At 38.0% G+C, this 20756-nt stretch overlaps 1 pseudogene; it reads right to left on the bottom strand.

Annotated features, from left to right (window-relative positions):
* Positions 1 to 734: 734 nt before the first annotated feature.
* On the bottom strand, positions 735 to 1344 carry LOC131837965 (ATP synthase F(0) complex subunit C2, mitochondrial-like; annotated as a pseudogene).
* Between the last annotated feature and the right edge of the window lie 19412 nt (positions 1345 to 20756).

Consider the following 20756-nt stretch of genomic DNA (forward strand, 5'->3'; position numbering starts at 1 on the left):
TCTGGAATAAGAAAATGGAGGATTCTAAATATGTCTTGGAAAATTAATATTATAGAAGGTTTTCTTGCCATCTGGGGGTTTGAAATTTAGCTGTGGATTCCCTTTAAGTGGCCTCTCTGGATGCAGAGCAGGATTCAGTTTGTGAGTAAGAGGAAGAGGGCATTGAAAACAAGGGAATGTTAGTGATGGCAATCAGCAGGCATTAAACAGTTCATGTTTTTTAAAAACGAGCTCCAAATCAGAAGTCATAATCACTCGGTCACCTGCTGGGTTCACTTGCCCTTCAGAAATAAGGACACCTCAAAGTGTAGAATATTTTAATAGAATAGTGAGCGCCAGACAATCTAGTTATATAGAATTTTATTTGACAGGCTGGAGCTTGTTTCCAATATTCTTTTTCTGAATTACAGGAAAAACTATATCCTAAGGTACATTGTGGAAGGATAAATTGGTGATGATAGAAAAATAAAAAACAAAATTGTTCTCTATTTCCTTACCCATATTATCTTGCTGTGGCTGTGACTACTAGATCCCATGATAAGGCAATTAAATAGTAGTTCATCAAATAGGGTTACCCAATGACAGGTTGGCAAAAGAAATATACAAATAAAGGTACTGTTTGAGCATGATAGTGAAAATGGTAAGGCATTACAACCCATCATTATTTTTTCTTTGTAAAGTCTTTGTAAAGACCTTCATACAAATTGACTTTCCAATCCTATCTTCTTTTTTTTTTTCCTTATTAATACAGTATTTATTTGTCTCCCCTCTGTCAAACCCTGAGCCAACCACTTTCCCCAGGCTGCCTGGGGAGGTATAGGAAAAGGATTATACAGGGCAGATGAGACACGGGGGAAAGACCTATGGGAGGTGGAGGCGCTCCTTCACATGGTGAAGAGGATGAGAAAGGCCACCATCAGGCAAAAGAGCTCCAAGGCCTCCAAGAGGGCAAAGCCCAGAATGGCGTAGGAGAAGAGCTGTTGCTTCAGAGAGGGATTCCTGGCATAGCCAATGATGAGGTTCTCAAACACAGTCCCAATTCCAGCCCCAGAGCCAGCCCCAGCCCCAATGAACTTGGCTGCTGTATCGATGTCCCTTGAAATGGCGCTGGTTTGGAAGCTTCAGCTAGGAATAAGTGAGGCCAGGGGACGTGGGGCTGCCAAGATGCTGAGGCCCTTATCAGGTGCCTCATCTGTCAGTGTCTCAGGTGATTTTAGCGCCACTGCAGACAGTGAGTGGCTCAACAGCTGAGAGGTGCTCCTGACCAAGAACGGGCTGGAGACGAACTTTGCACAGGCGTACATTTTCAGGGGATGAGGGGCTGTGGCAGGAGAGCTGCTCCCAGGGCCCAATCCTATCTTCTAAGAGAATAACAGCATTAACTTGGTTATTAATAGTTTTTAATCTTTGTTGAAAATTTTAGACACATTTGCTATTTCTGATCAGAGGAAAAGAGTTCATGATCCTGCTTTCAATCTGTGTTTATGAATATCTAAAGTTCTGCAAATTCATACGTACACAATTTGACCCACCATTCACAAAGCAAAGCAAACTGAACCACTCTTCCATAATCTGTTCTTTCTCTGACTGGGGACAGTCTGTATTAGAGTGACGTTTAAATAGCCCACTTTAGGGTACCCTGGGACCTCAAAATACCATCCACCCTGTGTCTCTAGCTACACATTCCCAGTGGTATATCCTCCATCCTTTTGAAAAGCATAATAAATTAGGGGATCTTACATTTTATTTTCTGATTTTTACTGTAGTACTATGTTAATTGCAGAAAATTTAGGAAAGATAAATAAAAATCCTATAATTCTATCTCCAGAAATAATTAATATTAGCATCTTGGTTTCTTTTCTTTCTTCCTTCTCTCCCTCTCTCCTTCCTATCCTCTTTTCCTCCTTCCTACCTTTCCCGACAGATTAAACCAAATTGCAGATAAAAAAAGATAACACTCCACATAATGCAGTAAGAAACTTCCTCATTTGGAAGCAGAATCTCTACCAGGCCATTTTTGTCCATCAGTCCTCTGGTGTGCAATGGATGTACACATACAAAGACGTTTTCTCAATATTTAGGATGTTGCCTATGAGCTACTTAACTACATCTCAAATAGAGTCTTTTCATAGAGACTTATCTATTACTTATAACATAGGCATTAGAGATTGAATTGCTGTTATGAGAGAAAGCATCTTATCTTGGCTTAAGCATCAACTCAGTTCCTGTAGAGCATCTGGAAAAGAATGGCAGGAATTATTTTTATTTTTTCATTTCCAGCCTAATAAAGAGCCATACAAGGGGAACGGGCTATTTATGAGTAACATAGTAATAAAATACAGGTTCTTGAGTCAGACTTAGTCACCATGAGTTTAAAGAAATCTCTCATATTAACTGAGCTTCCTAAGTCCTCATCTATAAAATATAATGATAGTGTCCAACATATAAGATTTTGTGAGCACCACTCTCTCTCTCTCTCATCTGCTTGCTTGTTATAATACTTCCTCCAAATAAGCTGTCATATTTGTGCTGATAGAAGTTAGAGTGTTTTAGGTTGAGTTCCCAGAGAAAGATTCTGAGATGTATTTCTGAGCAAGAAGTTGACTGAAGCACGTTTTCTCACTCAGGATACACCTAAAGGTAGGAATAGGCAGAGAGAAAAGTTGATCTGTGATACAATTGCAATAAAGGTTTTGGATGGCCCCATAGAGAGATCTGGAACTGGGATGGCCATTCTGAGTTTTTCCAAATTGAAGCAGGGGCTGGAGCCTTATATCCCTGCCTGAGCAGGTATTGGACGAGGGAAGACCCAGGAAGGGAACATGGACTTGGATTAGGTGGCTCCCCTTGACTAAAGGTAGTTCCCAGAGAGGGAACCACCTCTGAAGTGTCAGCAGCCGACATTTCTGGCAGCTGAGGAAACCAGTGCCTCAGTCATGAAGGGCATTTCTTCCTGCTTTCCTTCCTTCCTTCCTTCCTCCTTCTCTCTTTCTTTCTTTCTTTTGATTTTATTTATTTATTTGCCAGAGAGAGAAAGAGAGAGAGAGGGTACAAGCACGGGGAGTGGCAGGCAGAGAGGCAGAGGGAAAAGCAGTCTCCCCATCGAGCAAGGACTCCAATGTGGGACTTGATCCTAGAGCCCTGGGATCATGACCTGAACTTAAGGTAGATGTTTGACTAAGCCACCCAGCTGTCCCATAAAGGGCATTTCTGTATCTTCTATTCTTCACACATATGTTGCTTAGAACCTTTTGCTTCTTAAAGTAAGTTTGCCCCATTTAGGAACAGACCCTCCAGGATTCTGATTTTTTATCACTTCCAGGGAACTTACAAGACAAAGGTTAGTGAGAAACAACTGTACCTATACCCCTTCACTGTTGCTGATATCAGGGGAGCAACTGATACTCATCATCACCCTCCTTTACTATCCTTAAGACATCTCAGCCTGTGGTCATCATGCTTTTCTGGGGATGTAGTTAATGCTTTTGTCCATTTACCATCAAAATTTGGCAGGGAGTACCAAGAGAGAGTCAAGTGCCAAGTGTATTCTTTTTTTTTTTTGCCAAGTGTATTCTTATTTACATGTATAGGAACGGCTACTTCCTACTGATGCACAGGGCCATTTACCCCTACCAGTTTGGTGAATCCTTTTCTTGGCTCTTGTAGCTTTGTGTCTGAATCCTGGAATGACTGGGTAATAGCCAAAGCTTACTGTGTTTCCTGGTGGAAGTATTTATCCTCTTGGAACCAGAATCTCTACACCGGCAGAGTCCAGATGAGTAGGGGTGGAAAATGCAATTCTCCAAGTGTTCTAGGAGTGTGATTAGCAGAGCCACTCTAACTGTTGCTCTTGGTTTTGGGATTCATGTATTTTATTCCATAGGGGCTCAAAACCAAGCAATAGTCATTGCTTTCTGGCATATACTGTGTCCTGAATGATGGTGCCCCATCCTCATAGGCATCTTCAGGACAAAGCCTCATCTGTGCCATCAAATACCTGTTGCTTTGCAACATGGTAGCTTCTGGTGATGTGAAATGGGACCAGTGGATTCCAAGGACATGTATGTACCCACTGCTACACTTATTTTGTTATAAAACATGTCCCTCACTCCAATGCAATGTTAAGAGGAATCCCATGTCAGTGGATCAAATATTCTTTAAATTCTTTTAGAATGGTACTGGCCAATGTCTGGAAGCCAAGAAAGACAGATCATATTTGGAATCTGTATTGATCTTGATCAAGAAGACCTGTTGCCTCTTTGAGAATTAAAACATCCAATAAAATCAAATTGCTACCAAGTACTTAATTTAGTCTTCTCTAGAACTGGTGGCACATCTGTGGCTGCCCCCAGGAAGGGAATAAGACAGCTCCCTTTACCCAAACGTAATTTTTCGATGATATGATGGTATGGTCCTGCCAGCTGGAGGAACAAGCATCTCAGTCCTGAAGGGTATTCTGGGGTAGTGTACTACTGCAACCACTACATATGGAAAATCGATTTTTTTTGGCTTAAGTTAAAAATAATGGGTGGGGAAGGGAAATATATTGGAAAACTGTTGGATGTGGGGGTAACTCACAACCCAAACATGTGTTTGGTAGAAATCAGACTGTCTCTGGGAACTTCAGATAGAAGAGTATTGCTGTCAATTTGATTTAGCTCCAATAATTCCTAATCTTAGTTTGAATTTCATGCTCTCAATACATATTCCTAGAATAGTAAAGATGATTGGCCCAGTTTAGATGAGGTGTCCTTCCTTAATATGAATCAATATGAACAGTGGGGTGGAATCATGTTTCAGAGATATGGCTTCTAAGAACCTATCCTAAAGAGAAAAGCCACATTGAAATGAGGTGAATTACTAGGAGTCTAACAGCCAGCCTAGTATTCAGTCATTTTCCCTCCTTTTTTTTTTTTTTTAAGATTTTATTTATTTCTTTGGCAGAGACAGATTATAAGTAGGCAAAGAGGCAGGCAGAGAGAGAGGAGGAAGCAGGCTCCCTGCAGAGCAGAGAGCCCGATGTGGGGCTCGATCCCAGGTCCCTGGGATCATGACCTGAGCCGAAGGCAGAGGCTTAATCCACTGAGCCACCCAGGCACCCCATCCCTCCTTTTTTTTTAATAAAGATACTAATTTTTCAACTTTTTGCAACCACAATTTTTCAGAACTAAAAGTTACTATATATCACAGTCTTATATATATATGTACATATATATGCATATTTGCACACACATATATATATGCATATATATTTACTTATATATCTCTGAAGTCAACATTATGTAACCTATGTAAAACTAAGGTACTCATAGACAGTCCCATGTGAATTGCAATTGAGGAAATATTTCCTGTAGTCAGGATTTATTCCTAACTGGATAATTAGAAGTATTTCTATCTTTACTGTCAGTAATGTTGAAAAATATGTACACTGAGGGGATAGTAAAGTATATTATGCAACAAAACTCACCAAAACTTCCTTAGGAAAGCTTTTAAGATTATTCTTGAAGATGCCAAGGGAAATGTAGTCACAATAAATTTTCCTTAAATTTTTCTTTCAACATCTCTCCTGCGGTAGCTTGATTACACTGATGGCATCATTATTTTGATTCCTTCCCCTTATCCACACCCCTAGAGGTTTTTTACATTAATGGTCCCCAATAACCATAGCTCCCTGTATTCATGCTCTTTTGTGTAATCTCCTGTACTGCCTCTGGACTTAGCTCTGCGATTTTCTTTGACTATGGTACGTGCTATGGTTAATGGGACATTAGCAATCACGACACAGAGCACTTGTCCATTGGGGCTTGCTTGCTCTCTCTTGCTGTTGTAAACGAGTCACTGTAAGAAATTCTGGTTCAGCCTATTGATGATACAAAGCTCAATGCCAACACCAACTGTCAGGCGTGGATGTAAGGACATCTTAGATGATGCAGTCTCAGCTAAATTGTTGACTAAGCCCAGGAAAGATCTGCAGAAGAATAACCCAATAGTGAACAAAGGAAATGGTAATTGTTTTATGTTATTAAGTTTTGGGGTGGTTTTCAATAGAGTGATAGATACCTGATACGACACCCTTTGCCTTATGACTTTGCATTTTCTCTTCTTAAAGGGGCAGAATCCATTTCACTATCTCTTGATTTTGAGTTTCTTCAGAAGACTTGCTTTGGACAATGGGATACCTGTGTATTTGCTGAGATGATGCTGATAGAGGCTTAAAAAGCCTGGGTGTGGTTTTGCTTTCTCTCTTTCCCCTCTGCCTTTGTCAGGAGCAAGCATAGCTTGCTGGAGAAGATACCCTGCTCAGAACTGCTCAGTTACAACTGAGGCTATTCAGTTATCATGTGACTTGCAGCTGATTGCCAGATATGTGAAGGAGCTCAGCCAGAATTGCTGAGCCAAAATTGCCCGCCTAGACTGAGGATTCAGTCTTGTGACTAAATAAATGTCTATTGTTTTCAGCTATGGGTTTTGGATCATTTGTTATGCAGCATTATTGTGAATAGATAACTAATGCATCTCCCTTGCCTACATGTTATGCATTCGCACCAGCTGCTAAAACATTGTCTTATCTATCCAAATCTTACCATATGGTCCTCTCACTGCTCTCTTTTCTCAGTCTATATTTCAGAAGGCCCATCTTGGTAACTCATGTCTGAACTCTATTTTTTGGTCCATCTCTCAAACGACCTCTAACATCACCTCAGATGTGATGAGCTTCATAACTGAGAATTATGCAGTTCTCACTTTTACTCTAGGTTTTTAAATAATTGATGGATAAAAATCACATTTGTTGGGACTGACCCAATCAATTCGGATATTCAAGGCTTAACTTTACTGTTCCCGGAGAACTGGGTCACTGCAGCAGTCCCTCTACTAGAAACACAAAAATGGAACATTTCTCCCCATTTTCGTATTTCGTTATGGTCTCTGCATGCAAATCCTTGCTACTTTTCAGTCTGCTATCCAAGCTTTCTATGGCAAGGAAACAATCTACCAGGGATGCAAAGAAGCTGGTGTTTTGAATTCCTTATCTAAACTCAAATGCTGGGTCTTGCACACTCCCAAATCCTCCAGCTTTATCTATTGCCAATAGCTGCTGCCCTGTATTTTCAGTGCTGTGTGCTAATCATTACTCAAATGACCCCTGCTGAGATAGTGCAGCCTGGATCTTACTCATAATGTCGATGTAGCCTGTATCAGTTTACAGGTTTCTTAGGCCAACTGAAAGACCCTCAGTAGCCACTAAGTCTCCAGGGGATCTGGTTAGTAAAACAAAAATATGAATTTGAACTAGTCCAAGCATGTCTGATCAATCTTTCTCTCACAAAAAGTAATTCTAATTGCTAAAATATAATGGGCAGGCATTGAGATGGTGTTAAAAATGAGTATCTCCTGTGTAACGTTAAAAGTGAATTTTGTATGGTTTCTCATTTTAGTAAATTCACATAATGCTGTATGATTCTGGTTTCCACACAGAACATCTATTCTTAAACCATGTTTTCTTCTTAAACTACTGTTCTACACTCAGCATGATCTCGTCGATGCTCCTCTGATTTACCACTGTTATTCCAAGAACCACTATGACTCAGGCCTGGTTCAATGCCAGCCCTTTATATGCTTTTCAGCAGACTGTTAGGCATGGTGAAAATGAGTTCAGAAAAACAAGATTTTGAATTAATCACACACTGCCTATGTAGCTTCAGTAACCCGGGCAACTTCTCAGCTTCTTCATCTCTAAAATGGGATTCATAACAAAATGGGAATACTATTATAATAGTAATGTACAATAATGAAGTTTTTATGAGAATTAAATCTGGTCGTATCTGCAAACCACTTAGCACCATGAGTAGCATAGGATATTGTATAAATGTCATTTGTAATCCTTAAAAGGAGGTATGAAAAATATCTATTGTTTTAGCCATAGTTCATAGCTTAATAGATGATGAACAAGACTGAAAGAAATATTTAATCCAGTTGACCCAGTTGACGTAAGAGATTCTTAATTAATTCATTTCTTTAATAAGAATTTATTGTGTATCCACTATATACTGGAAATACTACATGAATCCTGCCCCAGTAGAGCATATATTTAGAAGGACTGATAGATAGTAAACTCATAGCTACCAAAGCTACTAAATGAAAACATAACCATTGTAGTAAGTTCTACAAGATGTCATGTGGCCATGAAGATGGACAGCAGTGATCCTTACTTGCAAGGAGTGAGGTACAAGAACGATATAAAGGAAGTGACACTGTGCCTAAAGACTTGAAGTTGAGCAAGAGTTAGCCTGGTAAAGGGAGAAAGCGGAGTAGGAGAGAAAGTACTCTGTGTTGAGAAAAGAGCATCTAGTGCTTTAGAAGCTAGTAACAGACTGGCTATCTTGAGTCTGGAGAATGAGGATGAGAGTGGCAGTAACAATATTCCCAAGATAAGAAGGGACAGATCATGAGGGCCTTTTTGGCCACATTCAAGATCTTGAACTTTATTCTAGGAGCAATGTGAAGTCATTGAAAGGTTTTTTTTTTTTTTTTTTTTTTTTTTAAGATTTTATTTACTTGTTTGACACAGAGAGAGAGAGTGAGAGAGAAAGAGAGAGAAAGTGCAAGCACAAGCAGAGGGAAAGAGAGAAGTCTCCTCGTTGAGCATGGACCCCAATGTGGGGCTGGATCCTAGGATCCTGGGATCGTGACCTGAGCTGAAGGCAGATGCTTACCCAACTGAACTCTCTAGGCTCCCCAGTTTTGTTTTGTTTTCAGGTTGACATTCACATCATATAAAATGAACCATGTTAACATATATAACTCAGTGTCATTTAGTACATCTGCAATATTGTGCAACCATTGTCTCTAGTAATAGTTTCAAAACATTTCATCACACCCAGAGGAGACCCCAGACCCCATAAGTACACTCTCCGCATTCTCCCCTGGCCTTAGTCCCTGGCAACCACTAATCTGCTTTCAGTCTCTATGGATTTGCCTAGTCTGGATATTTCATGTAACTGGAATCATGTAATATGTAGTCTTTCATGTCTGTTTTTTTCCTTTAGTACAATCTTTGAAGTGTGTCCATGTTGTAGCATATATCATACACAGCCACCTGATTTAATGGTGGTCCAACTTAACAATTTTTCAAGCTTATGATGGCATGAAGCAGCGTTTGTTCAGTAGAAGCTGTACTTTGAATTTTGAGTTTGGATCTTTTCCCGGGCTGGCAATATGCAATGTGACACTCTCTTGTGATGATAGGCAGTAGCAGCGAATCACAGCTCCCAGTCAGCTGTGGGATCACAACCATAAAAGCATTCTGGTTTTTCCTTTCAGTACAGTATTCAATAAGTTACATGACCTATTCAACACTCTTTTATGAAATAGGCTTTATATTAGATGATTTTGCCCAACCGTAGGCTATTACATCTATTTTGAGCATGTTTAAGTTAAGGTAGGCTAAGCTATGATGCTCTGTAGGTTAGGGTGTGTTAAATACATTTTGGTCTATGACATTTTCAACTTATGATGGGTTTATCAGGACAGAATTCCATTGTGAGTTGGTGAAGATCTGTACATTTCTTTCTTATGACTAACATTCCATTGTATGAGTATGTCACATTTGTTTATCCATTTATCCTTTGATAGATTTAACAGGATAACACCATCATGTTAAGAATCCCTATGTTAAAGTTCCAAGGACACATAGACAACCAATTCCTGTGGATGAAGTGAACAAAGGGGCTTCCTGTCCATACAGGTGAGCACTAGAACTATAAGGAAATAAATATGACAATTACAATACAAGTTATGATAGGACTTCAAAACAACATTTTAAAATATTCTTATGCTTGAATAATCTCTTCTTTTCAATGAACACAATTACTCCTTCTTATCGACTAAAAATAACTCATGACCTTCTCATTTATGGGTTTTGTTCAAATTATAATTTAGAAACTGAAGGTGTGGTAGTTAGACATTTTTATTTATAATATAGTAGCGTGCTCTCATATTGTTTTGATGAATTCTTTCAAGAAATTTATGTAAGTACTTCACTGTTTTGAGAAGGTAGCTGTTATGAGTGAGGTTTTAATAACCTAGATGAAGATAGTTACAGTATTCTAAAAATTGAATGAAATAATAAGATAGGCAGAAGGAGGGAACTTTGGCTGAGATCCCTATGTGAAAGATCTCTAAGAATTACTACAAACCCATTCACCTAATATAAATAATTATTAATATGAATGGGCAAATCACTAATTGCAGGGATGCTTCTTTTCCCAAAATTCAGAATATAATACAGTCTTATGCTACACATATTATTTAACATACCTGTTTTCTGATAAATACTTTTACCCCTGGGATACAACAAATTCGCTGTTTATAAGAATTTGTATCTTAATTCTTTAAGATACAAAGAACACATCTTTAAAAGTAATCATAATTATTATTCGCTTTACAGAACAATATTCTTTTATACTATTTTCAAGAAATTTTAAGTTTTGATAATTGACAGTATTATTAACAGTAAATTTAATGTATAAAGTAGACCATAGTATCCTATAGGTTTTTTAAAGGGTCTTTTTCCAGTTCTTGCCAACAAAGGATACTTTATACATAGTGTTAGTGACCCAGAAATAGCAGGATTATTTTATAGTTATCACTGATATAACTTTCATTATTTAATTACACTATGATATCTTAGAAAAGGATATTTTGTTTTGCCTAAATGATGCAATGAGTACTAAAGACAATGTAATAGCTGTTTTCTACTGATTACCTGGTATTATCCTTGCTGCCCTATACCTTTTTTTTTTTTTTTAAGATTTTTATTTATTCATTTGACAGAGATCACAAGCAGGCAGAGAGGCAGAGAGAGAGAGAGAGGAGGAAGCAGGCTCCCTGCTCAGCAGAGAGCCGGATGTGGGCCTCGGTCTCAGGACCCTGAGATCATGACCTGAGCTGAAGGCAGAGGCTTTAACCCACTGAGCCACCCAGGTGCCCCTGCTGCCGTTTATCTTATGATTGACCTTCATTTGGCAGCGGCTACATAAGCTGCTTCCCTTACAAGTGGTCTGAGGGATCAGTAAATAAACACTTAAATGCACCAAGGGAGTAGCTTTTTAAAGAAGTCCTTTTGTAATTCAAATAATCACCCCCTCATGTTTTATAAGGGCTTTTCTGAGGAAAGCTTGCTGTTGCACTGTACATGTCCCATGGGGTAAGAGTACTTTCTCCAAAAGATAATGTGAACATAAGTTCTGAAGTATATTACGTGGTTTGAAGTAAGTACTAGGTGGAGGGAAAATATTAAGTCCAAAGCCGCAAACACAGGAAGTTCAATAATATTGAAGGATTTCTGGTGAGAATTAATATCTGAAAAATTCATTACATGTCAATTTAACAAGAAGAAGAACAAATCTATGGAGCAGGGGGAGGAGAATCCAATTAACATAAACAAGAACAAAAGAGTAAGGAGGCATTAAATATTTTTTAAAAAATAAAACAAAAGCAAGAAGGTAGGATTTTATAGAGTATTCTTGAGTCTCCTTCCTAACTTTGCCTTTCCTCTCCCAAAGGCCTGCATCTTACACAGTCATGTTAAATGTCAAGTGTTGCAACAAATGGTGATGCCCTTTCCTTGCTCTCAACACCTATTTATACTGATCAGAGAAGGTTTCTCTGATAGGAAATCATTGACAGAGAAGCTCAGCATGGTTTCTTTTGAACAGGCGTAAGGAGCTAAAGACAAGTTGTATGTATCAAATTATAATCCCTAATAGTTTCCAACAGAGAAAATGTCATCTTCATAATTTAGTCATGTGTTCAAATACAACATATTCTGGTCCTAAGCAATCAGATCAGTCTTCTTTAATTAATACTAAACTTAATATTGAAAGCTACTGGATCAGATTCTCAAAGGACCTAATGTCCTTGCTAGTTTCTATCTTTGGAAATGACATTTCTTTCGTGTATGGAGAAGGACCATAGCATCCTAGCGTCTCCCAACTGGGAAGGCCTTAATTCTGTCTTTGCCTAAGCTAATGGCAGGGCTGCTTCCAGAAGCCTCCCAACTGCTATCCCCACTATCTTTCTTCAGCAGCACCACTGCATGTTTCACAATACTGACTTTTAATACAAATATCTCCCACTGGAGACATGAGGCTGTCATTTATTTATTATTTTCTTAATGGATGCAAGGATTTGAGTCCTTCTAGCTCTGCCTTTTACCAGCTGAGAAATTTAATCAAGTTATAAAGCTTCTCTGGGCTTCAGTTTTTCATCTGTCAAATGATCAGGAAATTAGATTAATCTTTAAGGTCTCTTCAAACACCCAGATTTTGATTTTATGCTATGCTTTTCACCATGTTTAACATCTGAGAAGAATTTATCTGATGTCTTCCTATTAGTGTGTGATGAAGAAATGAGTCTTATAGCTCAAAGAGCTGGTTAAAATCTCAAATACCAGAAAGATTTATAATGTGTGATTCCCTTGGACAAAAACTCTGGGTTTTTATAGATGTTCAATATCTTTGTGGACAATTATGGAAACATATTCTTGACATTTGCTAATGTATTTTCTCTCCTGTCCGATAGCATCAGGATTCTTCCCCTCACCTGAGTGTCACAAAGAACTTCTTAACCTGGTGGCATCAAGACAATGGGAGAGGGGCAATTTTGTAGTCTTAAGGCATTAAAGAGTTGGGTTGAGGTGGTCTCCAGCCTCTAGTGTATACATACTTCCCTTCTCTTTGCCTGACATCTATTGTTTTATCTGTGATAGAATCTTATTTGAAATTCCTAGTCTGTGGTTTCCCCCACCCCCAACACGTGCTTTCAGAATAATGCTGCACTTCAGCTGTATGAGATGCTGTAAATAATTAGACAAAAGGAGAAGGCATAAGCCACATTGGGATGCTATAAAGGCAGAGGTCTCCAAGTAAGCCATTGAGTTCTGGTATTTGGTGAAGGCCAGGGCAGATGGAAGGGAGTGAAATTTTAGGGAAAGGTAATGGTTAAAAAGTGATTCCTGAGTCAGGTCAGTACCATCAAAGCATTTGTCTCACTAGCTGATTTCCACATCCTTATTTGTTTACTATATTTGAAGTTTTATTTATTTAAGTAGTCTCTACACCCAACGTGGGGATTGAAATCATGACCCCGACATCAAGAGTTGCATGCTCTTCCGACAGAACAGGTCAGGTGCCCTTGATGTCTCCATTCGTATAATTGAAGACCCAGGTTCAGGAAAGTTAAGTAATTATCCAAGGTCATGTAATTAGTAATTAGCAGCAGATTAAGTTTTAAATTCATGTCCACGTAATTTTAGAAAACATGGTATTCCTATTCTTTATCCCAATCTGCAGGTACCAGATGTATTTTAAATATCAGAATTTAGAAAGCGAGACAGTATAAATATATATTTTATGAACAGTCCCAGCAAGGGCCTGGGGCTCCCTATAATAAAACAGATTCATATTTTGGCAGAGAAATATGAATGTTCACCTAAAGTGGGATAAATGAGGTCTATAAATAGCCTCACACTAGCTCAGGTCAGGTTTTCCAGCCAAATGACTCAGGTCAGTTTTGTTTTGCTACCAAAAAACTTTTGGGCTTTAAAGTCATGCGAATTTGAGGATTTTTGATTTAAGTATTGTGTACTTGATTACCAGCCTGCCTGAGGGGACTTTTGTCTGGGCCCTGGGTTTGCTGACTCAGGAAAGTGTGTCTCTATCCCAGGCCCTGGGGCAGTCCTGCCAGGATTGGTCCTGAGCAACAGGGGTTGTGGGTCTTACAGTGGGGGATGCAGGGTACAGCCTTGAGCAGTCAAAGCCCAGGGTAAGTGCCGTGGGGAGCCTCTGGTGGCTATAGGTTTCCTCCCCGTTGAATCTCCATGAAAGTTGAGAGAGTGAAACTTTTCAGTGATATCACATATTCTATTCTATTTGGGAGGTCAGTGAGAAATGTAGGTCTTACTCCATATAGATTCCCATCGCAGCCAAATTCAATGAAGCATAACTAATTTGAAAGGGAGGGGTAGCTAAAGCTGTGTTATAGTGAGGTTACTTGAAAATAGAGGGGGGTTACACATGAAAGTGATAGCAATTTTTTACCCCACCTAGGCCAGGCTACTAAGACTGGGAAAAGCTAATATGTACCTGAAATATTTAAAAAACTAATAGATAGTCATTCTTTCCCACAGTGTATTTGAAATATAACTAGTTGATGGTCTTTGTTGCTGTTGGGGTCCCATAGCCCTTACTCGTTCTACATATTAATATGGTATAAACATTAATAATTTCTAAATTGTGATTGAATATCAAGTTAATGTTAGGAGGCTATTAAGAATTCATGCCATGGCAGTCATCTGAAATACATAGGTACATTATGTTGTACCCAAAATAAATTTGACCTTGGTGCTTCACATACATTAATCACTTTCTTCTGGGCATAATAGCAGAACACTAACTGGATATGAATAATGGATGGAAAAATTTTAGATTAATTTTTAGCAATTCAGTCTTTGTATTAACACAAAAATGAAGTTCCGTTAGGATTCTGGTTCTCTTTCAGGTGTTCCAGTTGCCAGATATCTTTAATTTATTAGGTGTGGAGGTTAACATTAACTAGCATTAGCTTAATAACTGCCACAATAAGGATGGGCAGTGTCCTATAGGTGTATTGTCCTCCCTTACCTCTATAATCAAATTCCCATTATAAGTGTAGATCATAGAAACTCAGTATGCTAGATTCTAACAAAGCACCGAGGATAAAGCAGTATGTCTATATGATAGTAGGTGAGAATGAATTTTTATAAATAAGAATCATCAAAGACCTACCTGATGATGGAACTAATCTGATTATAAAGTTTTAAAATCAAATTAAGTTTTTTCCATAAATTGACTGAAAAGTATATATGCTAAGAGTTACTACTATCTTCAGGTTGGTTAACCTAAGTACTGAAATCTAAGACACTGGTCTTTACCCATAATGTTCTATGTTCTAAGACTTAGGACATAATTTGAACTTAATTTAACTTTGATGTACTCAAGATTACTAACGTAATTTTGTTTAATAAACATAAGCACTCCCAGGGTGCCTGGGTGGCTCAGTGGGTTAAGGTCTCTGCCTTCGGCTTGGGTCATGGTCCCAGGGTCCTGGGATCAAGACCTGCATTGGGCTCTCTGCTCAGCAGGGAGCCTGCTTCCTTTCCTCTCTCACTGCCTACTTGTGATCTGTCAGTCCAAAAAAAAAAAAAAAAAAAAAAAAAAAAACCCAACATAAACATTCCCAAATATAGAACCTAAAATATCTTAATATTCCATATACAACAGTTTACTGTCTACCTCAACATTGTAGAATGGGTTAAAAGGGATAAGAATCAATAAATAAATGAAAAATTCAAGAGCTAAGTCCGTGTCTATGGCTGAGATATAAGACAATCCTTATTTCTTCTGCATTTAGAGAAATAATGTTCAACAGCCAGTTAAGTTATTATTGGGGCATTACTTTTCCTACTAAAGAAAAGTTTGATTATGCAGAAATGTTCAAAGGATGTTTACACATAAATTATATTTTTCCTTCCTGCTACTAAGATATCTATTTTCAAATTATCCTGAAAGGTTCTTTTGGCTGCATCTTCATTCTTTATGGGGCTTATTTCCGTTAAAATAAAATCAGCATGAAATAAATCTTCAATCATACATAAGTGACTCAAGTTTGTATTTTGCATTAAAATTAGAGCCTAGAGCTAGCTAAGAATTGTTTTATAATTAGGTGATGTGTCAGTTTTCTCAGACACATTTTCTCCTGAGGGAATGTGGGAGAATATTCCCTTCAGATGGTTTTAGTATCATGCTGGGGGCTGCTGTTCATATATGTCTAAATAGAATGTACTTTTTCTTAATCTTTGTGAAATGAGGGTAACATGTGTTCAGTGTTGTTTTCGGTCCATGATTTTTAAGACACACTGAATTCAACACATCAATTAAATATTGATATCTCTTAATTGAGTGTTTTAAAAAAATAATAAAGGATATATGTCTTCTGTTGAACGCACTACATTCTCCTGGGAGGGAATAGCTGTGGTGATTTACTGTGTGATTTACTGATATCATCAGCAGATAAAACACAATTACAATCACCTGATATACCATGCAGAATGGAAAAATTAATCTAGCCACAGAGTCTGGCCATCAAGAGCAATTAATAAATGGTTATTTTAAATAAAGGTTTTAAGTGGAGAATATATCAAATTAAATACTTTGAACATATGCATTGATTGTGAAGTCATTCTTAAAGAAAGGGCCTTTATCTCTGAGACTTTAGTCACTCAGTAATCAGTACCAGGACTGTGGACATGTCATGAGTAGATCACTATTTTCCAGGGAAATAGCCTTATAAGTTATTTAAATGACATTATACATGACACTATGTCACATTTTTATGAGCCCCTGAAATCTAAAATAAAGGTGGCACATTACAATGAAGTAAGAGATTTTCTAAACCTTGTTCAGAATGTCCATATGGAGATGTATGTGATACTTGCCTGGACCTTGACTCCCATGATATGACCATGACAGCAAAATTCTGTAAGATTATGTAAAGAAAAAAAAAAAAGAAAGAAAAGGGGTGTGCCAAGACCACTTTCAATTTTGTTTTGTTTTGTTTTATTATTTTAATTTATGTAGTTAACATACAGTGCAGTATTGGTTTTAGTGATTCATTATTTACATACAATACCCAGCACTCATGACAGCAAGTACCCTCTTTATTTATTTATTTATTTATTTATTTAAAGACTTTATTTATTTATTTGACAGACAGAGATCACAAGTAGGCAGAGAGGCAGACATAGAGAAAGGAGGAAGCAGGCTCTCTGCTCAACAGAGAGGGCTCGATCCCAGGATCCTGGGACCATGACCTGAGCCGAAGGCAGAGGTTTTAACCCACTGACCCATCCAGGTGCCCCAACAAGTACCCTCTTTAATTCCCATCACCCATCTAGCCCATCCCCCACCCACCTCCCTCCATCAACCCTCAGTTTGTTCTCTGTCTCCCAAGAGTCTTTTACAGCTTGCTTCTCTCTCTCCTTTTTTTCTTTTCTCCCTCCCCATAATGTTCATCTGTTTTCTTTCTGAAATTCCACATATGAGTAAGATCATATGGTTATTTGTCTTTCTCTGACTGACTTATTTCACTTAGTATAATACACTCTAGCTCCATCCATGTTATTGCAAATGGCAAGATTTCATTCTTTTTGATGGCTGAGTAATATTCCACTACATATGCCGCAAACATTGGGATAAATGTATCCCTTTGAATCTGTATTTTTGTATCTGTTGGATAAATAACTAGTAGTGCAATTGCTGGATCATGGGGTAGTTCTATTTTTTAACATTTTGAGGAAACTCCATACGTTTTCCAGAGTGACCACACCAGTTTGCATTCCCACCAAGAGTACAAGATGATTCCCTTTTTCTGTATCCTCGCCAATACCTGTTGTTTCTTGTGCTGTTAATTTTAGCCATTCTGATAAGTATAAGATGGTATCGCATTATAGTTCTGATTTGTGTTTCCCTGATGATGAGTGATCCTGAGGATTTTTTCATGTGTCTGTTAGCCATCTGGATCCCTTTTTTTTTTTCTTTTGAAAAACTTCTATTCATGTTTTCTGCCCATTTCTTAACTGGGTTATCTGGTTTTTTGGGTGTTCAGTTTGATAAATTCTGTATAGATTTTGGATACCAACCCTTTACCAGATATGTCATTTGCAAATGTCTTCTGCCATTCCATAGACTGCCTTTTGTTTTGTTGATTATTTCCTTTGCTGTGCAGAAGCTTTATATCTTGATGAGGTCCCAATAGTTCAAGACCATTTTCATTTTCTAGCTAGTTTATTTTCTCTTGCACACCACTGTAATTAGAAAGTTTTAGTAATATGCACTCCATATTTAGTGACATCAGTCTAAGATTGTTTAATGCATTCATTTCCACAAAGAATGGATTACATTTGTCTCCAGAACAAAATGATTCAGTCACTGAGCTGGGGGTTTCTTCTGTGGAGGGTATTATGCTAATCATTGTAACCTTCCTTTCTCTTACTTTTCTAGTTAACAGATTTCCCCTTTATCTGCACATGTTGCTCCAAGAGCAATTTTGTCTTCTTTATCCAAGGTTTTGAGAGTCTTCATATCATCCTCTACAAATCAATAACAGAGCTTAGAAGACATCTTCAGTGAACCCACAAAGCATTGTAGTTTTAGAAAATAAGTCACCTTTAAAAAAATAAGGTAAAGTACATTCCAGATTCATCCAGATGTGACTGAAGTACTAGGTTCAAAAGACTACACAGGGGTGCCTGGTTGGTTCAGTTGGTTAAGCATCTGCCTTTGGGTCGGGTCATGATCCCATGGTCTTGGGATCAAGCTCCACATTAGGCTCCATGCTCCACAGGGGCCTGCTTCTCTCTCTCCCTCCACCTGCTGCTTCCCCTGCTTGTGCTCGCTTTCTCTGTCTCAAATAAATAAATCTTAAAAAAAAAAAAAAAGAAAAAAAGAAAAAAAGAAGAAGCAAATTGGTAAGTATTTGCCAGCATGGGCCATACACAGTTCTGCAGGGAGAATCAAAGAATAAAAAATCTTTATTTGATTTAAGCTTTTCAGTCGACTGTGTTTAAATAAAAACACTATCTATAGTGAACTGGAAAGATATCTGAGGTTGACAAAGGTAGGGGCAGTATTCCTTGGGTTATTAAATTGAGAAAAATAGGTCTCCAAGAGAATTCCTCCATGAGTTCAGTTATGACAAACATGCCATGGGTAATAATGACCTGAATCTAGTCTCATTCCTTGTTTTAATTGCTAAACACAGATCCTAATATTAAAATACTAAGCAGATTGTGATATATTTAAGTTACTAATATTTTAAGTATTTTCTGGGTTCTTTGATGATGACAATCTTGCTTCCCATCATCCCTATCAAACAGTGGCTAGTAGGGTGAGCCTCATTGACACTCAAACATAGAACAGATATTAATGTTTTCATTCCATACATACTTTCTAAACACAAATCATTTGCTCAGATAAGTCACAGAAAAAGTTCTTGCCCTCAAGGATCTTACATAATGGAAGGAAAGGACAGATATGTAAATAAAGAAGTATACAATATATTGGTTGGTGATAAATTCTGTGGAGAGAAATATAGCAGGATGGGGGCAGGGAATACTTAAGTAGGGTGGGGGGTTGTTTATTTTATATAACATGGTCAAGAAGGATCTCACTAATGCAGTGAAATTTGAGCAGAGAGCAGAATGGCTATCTAGGGAAGAGCCATCAGACAGCAGGAACGAGTGTGAAAAGTATTGAGATGGGGGCAGCTTGTAACGTTTGAAGCAAGGATGTGGGGTGGAGGACTGCAAATAGGGGAAGAATGACATGGGGTATGAGTTCCAAGAGATAACAGAAAGCCACCTGATGTAAGCCATTTTAAGGACTAGGAAGTTACTTATAATGATTTGGGAAGCCACTGGAGGACATTGGTCAAATGAATAACCTGATCTAATTTTTATTTTAAAAAGATCAATTGGATATATATGGAATGCCTACAGCTAACATCATATTTAATTGTGAAAGACTGAATACCGTCCCCTTAAGAAAGGAATAGGCAAAGATTTCTGCTCTAATTATTTGTATTCAACATTGTTCTGGAAGGCCTATCTAGGACAATAAGGCAAGAAAAGGAAATAAAAGGTTCAAGACTGGAAACAAAGAATCAAAATTACTTATTCTCAAGTGGCATATTTTTTTTAATGGAGAAAATCCTAAGGAATTTAACAAAGAACGACTGGACTGAGTTAAGTGAATTGAGTGCAGCTGTAGTTTACTAGGTCAATAGATGTACGTACATAGTATTTCTATGTACTCTCAACAGACAATTGAAAAATGAAATTAAAAATAGAATTCATGATAATATACAAAAACCTTAAAATACTTAGAGATAAATGTGACAAGAGATTTGCAAAACCGGCACACAGAAAACTAGGAAATGTGGTTTGAGTGACGGTGAAGAAGACTTGACTAAATCAGAGACATCCCACGTTCCCTGAGGACGCCGCCCAATCCTAAGATGGCAAGTCTCTGTGGACAGCCAACATGGCGAAGTGAGGACTCAGCCTTAGAGAAACAAGCCCCTATTCAGAAAGCCACAGCTCTTAGGAAATGTCCCTGAGATTTATAGATACCTGCATGACTAGTCATAGTCAAACATTTTTTACTTCCCAGAAGAAAAACAAAGGCTTACAATTGTTTGGAGGAAGTGATGCATTTTATAAAGCTCTGGTCTTTAATAAACACAGTATTAAACACTATCACAAAGGTCTGTGCATAGGAGGGCTTAGCTTTTGAAACTCAATCACCATGTTTGAAGTCAAAACAAAAAAATTTCTCCTATGAAAGCTGCTCTTGGAGAATTCCATATTTGAAAAGGTAATCTGTCCAGAAAAAAAAAAGGCAATTTGCTAATTTTTCCAAATTATAGTTTTATTGATTTGTGGTCTATTCCTCCCTGGTCTGCAATTTGCTTGGAAGTCTGGGATTCTCAGGCCAGTATTTTATAGAAGAGTCAGGTTTTATATATGGCTGCTCCACACCTAGTGAATCAGGGACAATATTAGATAATTTTGGGCTTTTATAGATATTCATTTAGAGTCATTAGACTCCAGTGGGATTTAGGGTGGTGGTTAATGATTTCTCCCAGACAGAGGAGTCAGA

This window comes from Mustela lutreola, chromosome 8, assembly GCF_030435805.1.
Source record: "Mustela lutreola isolate mMusLut2 chromosome 8, mMusLut2.pri, whole genome shotgun sequence".
Classification (NCBI taxonomy): Eukaryota; Metazoa; Chordata; class Mammalia; order Carnivora; family Mustelidae; genus Mustela; species Mustela lutreola.